This window comes from Sminthopsis crassicaudata, chromosome 2, assembly GCF_048593235.1.
Source record: "Sminthopsis crassicaudata isolate SCR6 chromosome 2, ASM4859323v1, whole genome shotgun sequence".
In the NCBI taxonomy this organism is placed as follows: domain Eukaryota; kingdom Metazoa; phylum Chordata; class Mammalia; order Dasyuromorphia; family Dasyuridae; genus Sminthopsis; species Sminthopsis crassicaudata.
In genome coordinates, this window is record NC_133618.1 from 280,294,346 (window position 1) to 280,306,990 (window position 12,645).

Genomic DNA, 12,645 nt, shown 5'->3' on the forward strand with positions numbered 1-12,645 from the left:
CTTCCCTCATTCTACCTTATTTGAAATAAGTCTTCTCATGTTTCTCTAAGTTCTTACAGAGGATTATTATTTTACATCATTCACATACCATGATTTGTTTAGCTATTCTCCTACACTGGGCTTATCTTTAGATGATGAGTAATTTTGGACCAGCAAGGAGGAACTGGTTGCTGAAGTTAAAAAAGATGGGGACTTTGGAGAAAGTAACTTTTTCAATTTGGAATTTAAAATAGAGGAAAAGAAATCTAAGATTCATATAATACTTGATCTAGAATATTGGGAAGCACATTTCCAAGGCAGATAAATTAGGATAGATGATTTCTAAGGCCCTTTGTATTTAGAAAATTCTTTGTTTCTTGAATGATCACAATTCTAATAACAGCTTTTCCCTTTCTCAGCATATTTGGGGAATGGCACATCCAAGTTCATTTTAGTTTATTGAATGTTATTGTTAAGATAACAGTGGGAGCTTCCTAAGAGCAGAAACTTTGTATCCCCAGGGCTTAGCATAGTACCAGGACATCATAGGCACCTAATATATACTTATTTATTCACTGTAATTTCATTGACATAGGATCTCTTTCCATTAACCTAGACCATAAGTCATTTATAGTAAAATGAATCTTGAGGAATTCTACAAGTTTTGGAGAGATTAAGTAACTGATCCATGGTCATACATACTTGAAAACAAGGTTGCAGGTGTAGAATTCCATTGTCTATGTTATACTGCTTCACTCAAGTATTATAGTGCATGAAATATATATATATATATATATATGTATATATATATTTATATATTTGGTTAGCATGCTTAACACTAAAACTAAGTGAACTCTTATCTTTCTTTGATAATCCAGAAAACATTTTAGAAAATCACAATGCCTGAAGGTCATCATCACAAGTATATGTTATCATTTTTGTATTTATAATAGCTGCAGCTTCAGACGTTAACTATGTGACTCCAGGCAAGTTACTTAGCCTTGTTTGCCTTAGTTTACTCATCTGTAAAATGATGTAAAGGAAATGGCAAACCATTTCAGTATCTTTGCTCAGAAAACCCCAATTGAGAGTTGGACACTGCAATAAGGTAAGATTCATTAATAGAGATTTCTAGCTATTAGATTGCCAAAATCAGCTCTTACTGTTACAACTTTAAGTCTCTGCAAAGTCCCACTTAATAAATCTCTAGGAACAATTGCTGGTGAGGACCAGCTTTACAAGCTGAAACATGGGCATCTTCATTTGATTATACCTCATTTTTAGAGGAGATGCCAATTCCAAGAGAAGGGTCTATAACCCTATTTCTTTATTTTCACTATACCATCAAAGACTTCAGAGGTTTTGCCAAGTGCCAAATTCAGCAGTTCTTTTTTGAGCATGTAAAATGAGAAGCATTATGCAAATACATTTCTGTGACTATATCAGAAGAAATAGATCAAATTTTTAGAAGGGATGTTTTATCCAGAACGATTTTTTTTAGAGCTACTTTCTTTCTGTGAGAATTGTGGTATTGTGAGATTGTTGGTTTTTTTGTTTTTGTTTTGTTTTAGTGTGTGTGTGTGTGTTTTTAATTTGGGCAAGACTTCAAAGGAGAAGTTTATGCATAAGATGTCAAATATTTTGGTTCATCTTATAGTTTTCCGGTTTAGGAGGAACTTATCTGTCATCAGACCTTTTCCTATCACTCTGGGCAATCAGTCATCTGAATACTCCAGTCTAGGCAAATCACATAAGCCTTGCTTTTAAAATCTGGTATAAATTAATAAGACGAGAATGGTATTAAAGGACAGAACCATTTTCTTCAAACATTTCTGAATTGTAATGAAATACCATTTGTGACTGTTCTGTTTTTTGTTTTTGGGTCCCAGCATCTATCATAATAGACAATAGTAACATAATACACTTTAAGATTTCTAGAGTTTTAAAAAATACTATGTCATATGATTCTCACACCAACTCTGGGAGTTGGAGACTGCTATTATCTCTCTTTAAAATATGAAGAACCTGAGTCTTAGAGAAAGTAAATGACTTATCCAGAGTAACACAGCTAGTAAGCATCTGAGACAGGATTTGAACTTGGATCTTCTGGACTCCAGGTCCTGTCCTTTATCCCCTATGACACCTAGAAATTTAATGCTTTTAAAATGTTTCAGTTACTTAACTTTTACTCTACTCCACAGATTTGCTCCTAAGCTATGGGGTAACCAATGGTTAATAATCTGGGCATAATACAAAGAGCAGAGGTAATGAACTGGGTAAAAACACTAGGTATACAAAAAGGGGCAGAAACAAATAAAAGTAAAACAAAAATGCAAAAATAGTACTTCTTCTCAAGAAGCTCATTGTCCAGTGGAAGAGACAACAGGCAAACACAACTATCGATAAACAAGATATATATACAGAAAAAACTGGAGATAATATCAGAGGGAAGGTACAAATTTAAAAAAGACTAAGAAAGGCATCTTGCCGAAGACAGGACTTTAAGTGAGACTTGAAGGAAACCAGGAAAAGAAAGGCATTTGTGAGGAAGGAGAGAGTTCCAAGTATGAGGAACAAGCAATAAAAAACCCTAAGTCAGAAAATGATGGTGTCTTATTTCAGGAACAGCAAAGAGACTGGGGTCACTATATCTCAGAGTACATTGTAAGGAATAAGGTCTAAGAAATCTGGAAAGGATAGAAGGAGCTAAGTTGGGAAAAAAAAAGTTAAAAGCTGAATATAGGTTTTTATATTCAATCTTGGGAGTAATAAGGAACATTGGCATTTATTGAATGGGGTAGGAGAAAAGACATGGTCAAACCTGCATGTTAGCACTTAATTTACTGGATTGTTTTGAGGATCAAATGAGGTAATGTATGTAAAGTGCTTTTCAAATCTCAGTGTGCTACTTAAATATCACATTTCAAAATCCTGAAGTATATTATCATAATGTTCATTTACCTCCCATAACCAAGAGGGTCCCACAGGGAAATGATGTCCCTCTTTTTTAACTCTTATTTTAAGGATTCATAAATGGGAATCCACACATACTCAATTTGGCCTGTGGGTTTCTTATTTCCATTTGTGGTTAGCTTGAAATAGAGTGGGCTACCTACATCCTAACATGTAGTAGGTTTCTCCCTACTAGTCTTTGATGTTCTTTTAATTTAATTTTTATTTTCACATCCAAATTCTCTCACTACTTCTACCCCTTCATTCTTCCATTGAGAAGGCAAGAATTACAATATCCATTATACAAATGAATTCATGCAAAACACATTTTCATATTAGTCATATTCTAGAAAAAAAGAAAGAGAGAAAAATATGCTTCAATCTGTACTCTGAGTCCATCAGTTCTTTAATTGGAGGTGAACAGCATTTTTGAGCATGAGTCCTTTGAAATTGTGGTAGATCATTGTACTGATTAGAATTACTTAATTATTTTTATACTCTATTATTTTAATAGTATTGCTGTTACTGGGTAAATTGTTCTCCTGGTTCTGTTCACTTCATGTTGCAACATTTTACATGGGTAAGACCATTTATTGAGGATGTTGTAATCATGGTTCCCTTCAGTTACAAGTTAGACTAGATATCCTCTGGGGTCCTTTTCAAGTTGGAAACTTGTAAAATTCACAGAAGATTTTTGAACAAAAATGCTTTAGTAATCCAAAGAACAAGTGATAGATTCCAACTAAGAATTGATACAGCTGAGCTTTTGAATCAACATCCATGTTGCTTTTTTGTATCTGTGGAGGGAGTTTCCAGCCTGAGAGTATCCTTCTTTGATAATATCACTATTTCCCTTTCTTCTCCCAATCCCCAAGACAATATTTACTTATACTGAATTTGTGGTTTTCTGCAAAAATCAGAGTTTTTCAAACATTGCTGTTCTTAGATTATAAAATTCTGGAGTCTATAGCATGAGTCTTCACCTCCTCAATTTGAATATTACTTCTTTATCAGTTAGAACCTTCTGTCAGTGGTGGACTGACAAAACACTGGCATTTGGGGAAACAAAGAAACTTGAGATTAATAGCATGTCTCTGAGCTCATCTTTTGCCACTCTTAGTAAAAAGAAAAATGACACACCCATCTTTAGTGGAATAGAATATTTTACATTTGCATTTCTTTGGAGACTAGCTGGAAGTAGTGATACTAGGAAATCATTGAAGTTCTTTGACACCACAGATTTTTTACGCACCTAAAATAGCAAGTAGTGAAAGCTGGGGAAAAAAAGCTCTTTGAACATTTTTTAGGGAAAGACTCACTGGGGCCTGTATTTTAAACAGGAAACTAGTTTCAGTCATGCAGTGTTGATCTCAACCCTCATGCCAGCTCTTTTGCCTTCTTTATTTGGCTTCACTAGAATTTTTAAATATTTTATTATGCTCTTTCATTTCTTCATATATACCTAAAAATTCCAATGCCATCTTATGCCAATTCTAACCTTTTGGTCCCTTTTCAGAGTTGAATTCCATTTGTCTAAATACTTATTATTTAGGGGAGCTGTTTTCCCTAGTAGCGTAGCTACATCCTCCTAACAACAAATGCCTAGTCATAGGTAACTACATTTCTTTAGATTTTTTTGATTCTAGTTTTCTTCTATAAAATGACTACCTGATTGCACATGTATAACCCATATGATGATTGCTTACCATCTCAGGGAGGAGGGGAGGAAAAAGAGGGAGGGACAGAATTTGGAACTCAAATTTTTTTTTTAAAATGAATGTTGAAAATTGCTTTTTACATTTAATCAGGAGGAAAATAAAATATTATTAAAAGTAAAATCAAGGCAAAAAAGTTATATGCACTCATTTATGGAACTACTATACATTTTTTCCAAAAAAAAATGTAAGCTCATAGAGGGCAGGAATAAGTCCATTTTTGTTTCTTTTTTATTTCCAGAATATCTAGCAAAATACTGGTACACAGTAGTCACTTAAAGAAATATTATTGATTGATAGATTACCTCTCCATTTACCCAAACAATTCTTTTAGGATCATAGAATTTGAGCTAAAAGGGACCTTAAAGAGATAATCTATTTCAAACCTCTTATTTCACAGATGAGGAATCTGATTTTTAAGGTTAAAAACCTTATCCAAGGTTATTCATGAACTCTCTTATTCCTTGTCCCATAGTTTCCCCTTCCCCACCGCCACTATGATATGCTATTATTATGGTTAAAAAAGTAAACGTAACAAGGTAATTGCTCTGAAAAAAAAAAAAAAAGAAGGTAGCCTATAACATAAATTTAAGGATTTTGTGGCAGTTGTCCAGAGAGAACAAGTTAAGCTATGCCAAAGTGAACTGGCTGTTGTTTTGGACAGAATTTGCCTTGGTCAAGTGTGGTGCAGCATACCTATAATCTCTGCTCTTAGGGAGGCTGTGGGCTAGTGTATCGCTTGAATTTGGGAGCTCTGAGCAGCAATTATGCTAAACCTATAAGGTTTCTGAATTAAATCCAGAATTTTACGATGAGCCCAAGTAGTGGGAGCCCTTCAGATTATTTAAGGAGGGTCAAGTGTAACCATTTGGAAATGGAGTGGGTTGAAGCTTTTATTCCCCAAAGCTCCAAGGTTGAGCATATAAGTGGCTGCTACACTTCTAACTTACACAGAGAGAATCAGTTTCAAAAACAAAACAGAAAAAAACTAAAAACTTAAAAAATTCCTCAAGTTTGGTAAACCTTGTCCTTCTAATTAAAATGGAATTTTAGAATTGTGCTTTTGTACTTTATAATCATACTTTCTGAAATAAGAGGCAAATGGTAGGAAAAACAAGCTTATATTGGGGGGAAAGGGTGCAATTTATAGACTGTATCCTGGGATCAATAGACTCAGTACAATCTCCTTTTGCTACTTATAATTTTTATGTACCAGAAGGATCATTGATATTTATGGCAGTCTTCTGTATTGTGATAACCAAATTAAAACCCAATGAAATGATTGTCAAGTTAAAACTTAAGATACTAGTGGATCCTAGGACATAACCATAAATGCTAGTAAAAAGTAATGTACAGTTTAAAAAAAATTTTTCCCTTTGTACAAAGCCTTACCATATAAGTTTCCTGTATAACCATATATGTATTTAGAGATAAGACTCTTCTTGTATAGTAATATGTATGTGAAAATATAAAACAAGTTGTTATTGATATAGTAGCTATTCATGAATTAGCTGGCTATGTATATTAGGGTAACTGTCTTATTAGAGCAATCAATGGTCAGAATAAATAAAAAAATAAGAAATATGCTTGTTAAATAATTTTTAAAAACCTTAATGTGACTGATTTAAATAAGTTGTTGATGCTGAAATATGGTTGGAGGAAAAACCATTGACATTGGTTATGCTAATTTAATATAGAAGTTTAACCAATGCAAATCAATCATCATAAGGAGAATAAAAGAGCCTCAAATTCTTGTGTTGGAAAACACTAGATATATTTGCTAAGCAGATAAATAGGGCAGCCATGAGTAATACTCATTTAAAATAAATACTCAGTGGTAAAATATTAGGAAGAACAGTGCTAAATTCTGATCAGTTTTACCTGATAAGAGAAAAATAAATAATAAAATCAATTTTTAAAAAGTTGATGAAATATCTAATTAAGACAAGTCATCCTAGAGAGTATTTGCAAATGAAACTGGAAGGAGGACAAAAAAAAAGAGGGAAAAGATCTGCAAAGGGCTTTTTTTTGTTTTTGTTTTTAAATAAACATTTTTTTTCATCAGTAAAGGCATTGGAGACACTATCATCTGAATGCTCTTATAAAAGAGATAAAAATGGACTGAAGAGAATAAAGATGGGAAAAGCAACTGGATTAGATCAAATAAACACAAAAGAGTTCTGTCCTGGAATAAAACTATCATGAGAACATTAAGCAGCCAATTCTGAGGTATCAAGGAAGAAAACATGCCAAAAGTATGGAAAAAAATCTCAGACTTCATTACTGTGGGAATATTAAAAACTGCTGAACCATATCTACTTTCTCAACTGTAGAAAAACTTTAAGAGAATAAGGGAGAAGAGAATAAGCATTTTTATAGTGCTTACTATGCTCTAGGCATTGTGCTAAGCTGTTTTTCCCAACTATTATCTCATTTGCTAATTTATTTTCCACATTCATCAAATGTTAAAGTTATTAATAAGGAACATAAGATGTTACAGGTGACTATTGCATAGTAGATCATATTTTACTATCATTTAATTCTCTGAAATATATGGCTTTGATGATCTATTGTAAAAAACAAATTTATTTGATTCTATAGAGCAAAATGCCATCTCATGGGTTTGCTTCCAATAAGCTGCCACTCACATAAAATTTAACATTATATAATATTAATTGAAATACATTACAGAGATGACATTCACTTGCTATCTAAAGAGCTAATCTAGCAAAGTCCAAAGAGGCTCATCATTAATTGGCTGGTTCCTAGATGATGAGTTTTTTGACCTTATTGTTTTATGAAACCAAGAAAAATGTTCAATTTTGTATCCCATGTAATGGATATAGCACTGGCTCTGGAGTTAGGAGGACCTGAGTTCAAATGTAGCCTCAGACACTTATTAACTTTATGACCTTAGGTAAGTCACTTAACCTCAATTGCCTCCAAAAAATATATTTTATATCCCCCAGCATAGTGCCAGATATATAGTAGGGCAGTAAATGGCATAGTAGATAGAGAGGCAGGAAGATTTAAGTTCAAATATTACTTTGGACTCATCCTAGGGATGAACTTAGACAAGTCACTTAACCCCTCCCACCTTCAGACTCCTTATCCATAAAGTGGAGATAATGATAGTACTTACCTTGAATGGTTGTGAGAATCAAATTATATATATGTATATATATACATATATATATGTATATATATATATATATACATATATATATGTATATATATATATATATATATATATATATAGTTCTTCTTGTATAGCAACATGTCTGTGAAAATATAAAGCAAGTTGTTATTGATATAGTAGTGATATAGTATGTACATTGTAGGAATATTTGTATTATATATTTCAAGACAATGCATTAGATAAGTGCTAGCTCTTATGATTTAATACTTATTCATTATTTGATTCTTTTTTTTTTTTTTTTTGTAGACCTATTCCTTTTGTATAATGATGACTATAGAGAGACAAAAAAGGAGACAAAGGGGACCAAGAATCACATAGCATTTAGATTGTCCATAGCCTTGTTTTAATTTTTGGCACTCTATGTGTAATGACTTTGCTCAATGATGAATGAATTGACATCCTAATAGAGAAGCTGAATCATGTCTGTATAAACACTATTGCTGCAAATGAAACCAGAAGAAAAGGAAATCCTAGCTAAAGGGAAGGATGACTTCCAGATTCTCCTCAGAGGCAAACAAGAGCTGGAAGTGTTGATTTCATCATGTGCTGAAAGATGGCAAGAAACATCATTTCATAGAATACTTGGTCATCTTGCTTATGATGAACATAGACAAAAAGACCACCATGAAGATAATTGTAACTTGTATGCCTACATCTGTTATAGAAGATAAAAGAAGTAGAAAAATTCTACAGTGAACTTAACAAAATCTTCCAAAGCATTTCAATATACACCTTGACATATGGTGACTTAAATGCCAAAGTAGACATAGTAGAAGATGATAAAAATTTTGTTGGAAAATGTGGCATGTGTTTGAGAAGTAAAAGAAGATAAAAATTTAATAAACTATTAGAAATCTTAGAACTATTTATCAGGCACTTTCTTATGAATATAAGAAGACAAATGGTAGTATACTTGTTTCTTTTTACAAATGAGGAAACAATTTGTGGGAGGGCATGGGCAAGAATCAGTCAAGACAAAAAAGCATAAGTGATTTGCAATCTGTATTGGTGGAGACACCCACATTAACGAAATTATGCATTCATTTAAGTATAATTGTAAATATGCATGCATGTATATATATATATAGATATTTTATGTACACATACATGTTTATATATGTAGAGAGAGACTTCCTTATGTATACATGTGTATATGTATGCTGATGTCAATCAATAGCTCTGTTTATGCTGATTTTTATTTTTTCTAACATATAACTGATGAGTATGTTGTTTTTAATTAGAATTTGTTGACATTCAATGAAAAAGTTGATTCTAAGATGATGAAAAAATATACTTTATCCTTTTGTTCCCAAAATTAATTATTTTTAAAAAATCATCTTGATTTAGTAAGAGTCCCAGGGCCAATTAAAGAATCCACTAAACTGAGAATTGAAATGTCAAAACAGACACTACAAATTAGGAGAGACAATCTAATTCTGGGCTCAGAATTAGAAGGGTGGGAAGGGTGATGAATGACTATTATCTTAGATGTAATAAAGAATTACTGAACATTTTTGAGGAGAAAATTGATGGCTTTAAGATTATTTTAGGGAAGGATATTTTTGTGGGAAGGATGAATTGGAGAAACCAGAGTCTGAAAGATCACTTAGCAGACAATTACAATTATAGAGGTGAAAGGTAATAAAGCCTGATTAAAATCTGTGACTGCAGAAAAACAGAAAAGGAGACAGATATAAAAGATGTCACAGAGCTAGAATTGACAGAATTTGGCAGTTGATTGGATATTAATGGGGAAGGGCAAAGGAACAAATATTTATATGTCTCTTATAATGAGTCAGAAATTGTGCCAAGAACTTTTAAAATATTATCTCATTTCATGCTCAGAAAATACTTGAAACAATCCTGTGAAGTAGGCTGTTAAGCCTATTTTACAATTGAGGAAACTGAGGCAAACAAAGGTTTAAACGGTTTGCCTATGGTCACACAGTATGTGTCTGAGGCTAAAGGTGAAAACCTTAGAATGAGTTGTATAGAGAATAGTCAAAAATATCTTTTACTATTTAATTTTTTAAAAATGATTTTTAAACCATTTAAAAATGGATGCTTGAGGTGGTGGATGGTGATTCTTTTGCTAGACAGAAAAAGTTTGGAGGACGAGGTAAGTGAATTTATGTCTTCCATTTGTGATATGTCTATGGGAATCTTATTGGAGATGCAGCAGGAATTTGAAGATAGAGGATTGTAGTTTAGAGGAAACAATCTCAGAGTTCCAGTTTATCCCCTGTTGGGTCAGACTATTCAGATCCCACCTTAGATGCTACCTTCAAACTTTAAGGTAGCCCCTAAAATCACCTGGTCTTCCTAGGCACCCTTCAAAGAGAGGATTGCCCTCTCTTTGGTTCCTAGGGCTATGAGAGAGCAATATAGGGCAGACCAAGCACACCAGACCAGAATGATTGTAATGGAGCTGGAACCAAGGCAACATCTAGATGTGGAAGAAAAGAGCACCAGCCACGAATCAATCCCTTACTCCCTTATCCTGAGAATTTACTTGTGGGATCTGTGTATCTATTATGTGAAAATAGTTTCTCTTCTGGTAAAAGGCTAATCATGCAAACAACAGAAATATGTATTAGGCACAAAAATCTGTTTTGATTTTTAAAATAAATAGCCCTTGGTCAGACACTGAAATTAACAGATTTTACTGCTAGCCAAAGGAATTAGAGAATTTCCCATTAACTAACAAAACATATTATTCTGGGTCTGTAGCATATGTATTTATTAAGATCTCCATTTGTATATGATATCAATTTCCTTCCCAATCATCTTCTCACTGAGGAAAATACCAAAGCTTGTCAAATTCCTCCATTTCATTAGCACCCTCAGGCAATGAATGTTGTTAGATCTTTGGAAGAGGCATTGATCAGGTCAGATTAACATTGGAATGATACTATAGATAATCCTGAAACCACAAAGAAAATAAATATTTCCTCCAAAATATTTTTTGTCCTTGTAATGTCAGGAAATGGGAGTCTAGGATGTCTCAAGGGGGCAGAGATTGGGACAGAAGAAGATTGTAAGCCAAATACTAAGGAAAAAACTAACAATCATGCTTATAAAACCAACAAAAGAATTCTACACAGCTCCTAGTATTTTGAAATGGTAAGAACTGTATTTAAGCTAGAAGAATGAGAATGTTTGCTCAGGAGTTAATGACTATAGTTCCACTTCCTCTTTACTGTGATCTAGAGAAGGACTTCTTTACTTTTCCCATTAATGACCCCTAGTTGCCAAAGACATTTTTGCATGACTCTGGGTACATCGATATGTAAAATCGCTATACAAATCAAATATTTACTGATAATAAATCCTAATTTTGTGACTCCCTCCCCCCCCCCATTATGAGATTCCCATCTGGAGTCACAAACCATAGTTTAAGAAGCTGGGGTCTAGAGGATATCTCTAACATCCTTTGCTTCTGTGACAGCCCCAGGAAATGGTGAAAAAGTTGGTGTTCTTGTCATTGGAAGTCAGTGAACAAGATGGGGAGGAAAAAGCCACACTCTGTCCCACCATGGCTGTACCCTGGGTTTGATTGTCTCTTCATGGATTGTCCTACTTAATTTCTTGCTTCCAAAACTTCTTTCTCCTGTTACTTCTCCCCATACTAATGCTTATCCCCTTTTATTCTAACCTGCTTCAGTCCACAATTCTCTGTCTTCCCTTTCATTATGTCCTCTAGAAATTTTTGTTGTTAAAAACTTTCATTCAGACTTGATCTCTTTGTTTTAGATTCATTTCATCTTCTGGTACTCACTGACCTAGCTTTTTCCTGAAGATACTTTATCTCTTAGTACCCCATCCAAACCTGGCTGCATCTTTTCTCATGCTCCCTGATGTTCAGGGCCAGAAAGAAGAGTTGACATATTCTTTGTTCCTCGATGTCATTTTCAAATTGCTCCTAATTCTTTAACTCTCAACCATTTCCTTTCCTCCTTCAAAGTTTATTCCTTCCTGTTTAGGCCTTCATTGTTGCTATCTATAAACTTCTAGGTCAACTTTCACTCTTCTTGAATAAATTCAGTACCTGGCTAACAGTTTTTTTCCTGTACCTCTTTCTGCCAGTTCTTCAACCTCTTGAAATCCTGTTACCTTTACCTAATTCATTCATTGGTGACCTTGCCATTTCTCTGTTCAATTAAATTTGCCTCAGATGTTAGGATGAAATAAAGTAATCCTGGTTTTTAAACAATTAAAAAAACATCTGTTCTTCATCCTTCTCCTCCTTATGGAAATGCTTTTGGTCACCAGAGGAAGGTATGGTTACTTGTCATGTTCTAAAGCACCACCAAATTTGAAGACCCTGGACTCCACATGGGTGAGACTTTTTAGGCCATTAAGTGACCAGAAAGTTGTATCAAAGGAAGCAGGGACTAATCATGTCCCATGGACAGCTTTATTGCATTTTAGGGAAAACTAATCCCTGGGAAGAGGAAGTAGAGAATATGAAGCTAATTCATATAGGGAAATGTTGGTAGATATTAGTAGTAATACACATATTTAGTGGGAAAAGTTATTGACTTAGAATTGAATTTGATATGAGTTATGTAACCTTGGGCATAATAGTTGGCTTCTCTGAGCCATAGTTTCCTTATCTGTAAAATGGGGATAATATCTGCACTGTCTATCTCACAGAAATTCAAATGAGAATATATAAAATACCTTTAAACTGAAAAGTGCTATAGAAATTTCAGGAAGATTTCACAAAAAGGCACTTAGGAAATATATTTTTATAATTGAGATTCTTGCCTTCTAATAAATCCAAGTTGATGTAGTAAG